The following is a 4275-nucleotide window of genomic DNA, read 5'->3' on the forward strand; positions in this document are numbered from 1 at the left end:
AGATAACTATTTCTGGGTCAATCCGAAGAGCCAGCTGTCTTAGCTCAAGTACTGAGCCCTGCTGACACGAGAAATCTGCTTGTTCCGCACACCGCCCCCAACATTGCTCCTCTCTCTGCCGTCTGAGAGGTAGCCTTGGCAATTCAATCCTCAATAAACCCATGTTTTTACCCGCAAAATAAGCCTGGTCTGGTGGTCACACTGTGCCTGGCAGCTTTGATCGGAGCTATAAGCCAAGCGGTTCCTCCTTCAGCAGTCCCCGCAAGCAGTCCAACTGTGTGGTCCGTCTTTCTGTCACCTTGACTGATTCAGAATCATCCTGGTGTGCCTGTGAAGGCATTTCTAGATCAGGCTGAGTTATGTGGGGAGACCCATGAGAAATGTGCATGGCGTTATGCATTGGGCTAGGGTCTCTGACTACATAAAATGGAGACAGCTAGTTGAGCACCAGTGTTGAAGGCTCTCTGCTCCCTGACTGCAGACTGCCTCACATGCCTGGTGCCATGGCTTCCCACCAGCATATAAGTCAAAAGAAGCCCCTTTCTGCCTTTTGGAATGTTTAAAAGCACAAGGGGTCAGAGAGTGTTTAAAACACAAAAAGGAGTCATAATCCTAGCTGTTTTAAATACTCCATGACCACTCAAAGGCAACACTTCAATCACAACAGTAAGCAGGGCCTCTGTGGAAGTCATGACTGCTGCCCCAGGAGGCCCTGCTCCAGGCGCAAGGGCTCCAGGAAACTCACATTAACTTTTGCAGACCCCGAGTTGAGACAGGACTGGCTTTCAGGGTTCAGGCCTGGTTTTCAAGTCTCAAAGCAATAAGCAGCCGACGTAAAAACCCACAAGTCTCTGCTAAGGTTTTATTTCTCAGGGCCCAGAGATGTGAGTCTCTCTAGTTTAGGAAGGCTTAGAGCTTGCACAAACTGCAGCCTAGAGCTGTAGGCAGCCTGCCTTTAGATGCCTGGAGCCGTAGTGTCCTGTCTGTGAAACCCTAGAGCTGCAAGCTCAGTTTGTGTTCAAGAGCTCAGGAGGCTGAGCCCTGCCCACTTGTAGTGTTTATCTGAGGAGATAAACAACTTCATTTGGGGCACATCTAAGGTCCTTGTGAGACCAGACGGAAGCTGTTCCCTTCCACTCTGCTCTAGCTTTTCCGGTTGCTTGGTTTTATATCATCCACAAACCCATTTCTTCAGGTGGACCATTGTCCAGTTCCAATATTCCACTTTTAGGTGACCCCCTAGGTGTGGACTGGATTCTCCCACAGGAAGGCCCAAGGTTGAGGCACATCTTTGCTTACCCAAGAAAAGGGGGTCCCAGTTGTCAGGAGCTCAGCTGAGCCACCCAGGGTTATGGTGACTGAGGGAACCAGAAAAGGACAAAGGTGCTGGCCTGTGATGACTTGCTAGGTGACTAAAATAAGAAGCCCAGCTCAAAGGACATAGCCATTGCTCTATTCTTCCACTGAGGACAGTGGACAGCGGGATAGCTGGGTCAGCATATCCATGACTTGTTTATTGCTGAGAGAGCCCAGAACAAAAGTTCTAGCAGTCTGGGGAAGACTTGGAAAGGAAAGAGGAAGGCATGGTGTGAGGGCTACAAGTGGAAAGGGGATAAATGTTGCCAAGGCCCTTCTCCTTCTTTTTGGGGACACCTCACTTGATGTACACCTTGAAGACCTCAGCCCAAGGTGTCAGAGAAGAATTCAGACATAGAACAGTTGGCCAGGGACACGAAGATATGGAGAACCATGACAGTCTGGGTACCCAGTCCTTGATATCCTGCCCCTCAAACTGGGGTGGAAGTCAGTCTTCCTGCATAGACCTAACAGGCAAACATTGGAAAGAGCCCAGGCCTAGGGTCTGCATAGGTTTTAACCATAATCCAGCTCCTTACCAAGATGAGTCTCTTGGTGGGCAATGTGGTAAGGCTTTTCCTGGGGCAGTAAGTAGAGCTTCCAAGCTCCCTGGTGACAGAAATCCTTGCCAGGCTAGAAAGATCTGTACCCTGCAGTTCTCTTAAGCTTGAAATCCACAGAGGAGCCAACTTGATCCTGAACAAGCACTGACCAATCCACTTAGATCTGCATGCTGAGAACTCTCCTAACCTGGGAACCTAGTGGCCAGCAATCTACTGTAGCCCCTCCCTGAATTCTCAGCCCCTGCCAAGGAGAAGAGGGCAGGTTCAGGGAAGGAGGCCCAGAGAGCCATTCTTCAAGGCTGTCCCCTCCAGCTCAAGACAATCCCTTCCTGACTTTGTCACAGCAGAAGGAGACATTGCGTTGGGTAGTAGTACCTGAGAGACATTGGGGTGAGAAGCTTCTCTCTAGCCACTCCTGCCAGGGATTTCCCTATCAGGGTGGAATATTGCAAGCTCTGTCTGGACAGCTCTGGCCTTCCTAGCACAGGAGGGAGGGGAGAGAAGAGGGAGGGAGGGAGGGAGGGAGGGAGGGAGGGAGGGAGGGAGGGAGGGAGGAAGAGGTGGAGAGGGAACAGAGAGAGAAAGAGAGAGAGAGAGAGAGAGAGAGAGAGAGAGAGAGAGAGAAAGAGAGAGAGAGACACAGACACAGACACAGACACAGACACAGACACAGACACAGACACAGACACAGACACAGACACAGACACAGACACAGACACAGACACAGACACAGACACAGACACAGACTCAGACACAGACACAGACTCAGACACAGAAGAGTAACAGGGATATACAGAGAGAACCAAAAAAGAAAACAGACCTACCAGGCTCAACTTGGCTCTCTGGCTGCCATGGACTGAATGTCTCCTGTCTTCTGTGTTCTCCCTCTGTGATGTACTTAGAGAATCAGAAAAAAGCTTTTGGTCTTTGGCCTTCCTTTGGAGAGCTCATTCCCAGGGATGTTGCTGAGAGAAGCTCCTCATCTCTCCCTGTAACTGCTCAGCATGCAGCTGCAGGGACTCTGCTATGGTCTGGAAGAAGTTCCCAACCTGGTGGGTGTGACAGAGGGCTCAGATACAAGGTCTTCCATGAGTGCCCCCTTGGAGGACTTTAAAGTGAGATTTTTCTAGGATGGAGAGAGGCTACCCTCTGTCAACTGCATGGATGGCAATATGGGACATCCGTAGGGCAAACATGTCAGCAGCTGTTCACCGTAAATGTCTGCACAAAGAAGCAGGCCATCGTCCCTGTCACTGCATGGTGTTCAGAGCCACCCTCCAAGTCATTTTTGGTGGAATCCTTGACTGTCAGAAGACAAGTGAAGTTAGAGGGCCAAACTGAGAGCCTGGGTCTGGAACTGCCCTGGGATGGAGAGACCCAGGATGCTCCCCTCCTTGAGAGCAGCTGTGTGAGTTACAGCTTTGTTTTCATGGTGGCTTTTCCCCCATTTACCATAGTCATAAATGTGGTGACTTAATTGGCAAAGATGAAAACACCTTAGGTGTCTTTATCATGGTGGAGTACAGGGAACTGATTCTGCACTGGTCTCCAGAGGATGCTGGTACCTGAGTTGTGTCAAGGGACAGTGAAGTTAGAGGTCCCAACTCAGAGCTTGGGTCTAAGGGGATTCAAATCTGCCACTCAGCAGTGGACTGTGCCTCTCTCTAATGGTGTGTCAGCCAGCCCAGGAACCCAGTGACTGAGACATTTCAATCACATACCCAGAACTGCCTGGATCATCGAAACCACTGGGAGCTTTTGCCCAGCCACAGGCATCTACCCTGCCCCCATGTAAGCACGGTGCTTTGTGTGATACCCGTGGCCCCATGTGTGTTTAGACCTGTGACACCTGGAATAAGCTTGATCCTGGCAGCAAGCTCTGTGCTACAGCAAACTTGCTCTCCTCACAGCCGACTGAGCAACAAGCCTGTCCTTTGTCCTTGATGGTGACTTTGTTCCTTCCTGCCCTTGCTTCTAAAAAAATATCACAAGGGGTTCCAAGGCTTGAAGAGGCCATCTGTAGCTGGTTTGCATAAGGCCACATGCTGAGAAGGGGTACCCTCTGGGTCCACCAAAGCTCTGTCTGTCTCTGGGCACACACTTGCAGGGAGGTAGTTAATGCCCTCTTTGTTGGCTTCCTCCAGAGGAGTCAGGGAAGGGGGTGTGGAGGAGGCCCTTCCTACCTGAGACCTGAAGGGTACATGAGAGCTGACCAGGAGATGATGGGGTGAGAGCTTCTCTATCAGAAATAAATGTCGTGAGTATTATCAGAGGCTCATGTCCGCAATTCTGAGAAGCAGGCAAAGCTGCTTGTGAAAAGGCACTGGTACTTCCTCAATCTGCTCTCTGTTTCCTC

The sequence above is a fragment of the Arvicanthis niloticus genome, chromosome 13, assembly GCF_011762505.2.
Source record: "Arvicanthis niloticus isolate mArvNil1 chromosome 13, mArvNil1.pat.X, whole genome shotgun sequence".
Taxonomy (NCBI): domain Eukaryota; kingdom Metazoa; phylum Chordata; class Mammalia; order Rodentia; family Muridae; genus Arvicanthis; species Arvicanthis niloticus.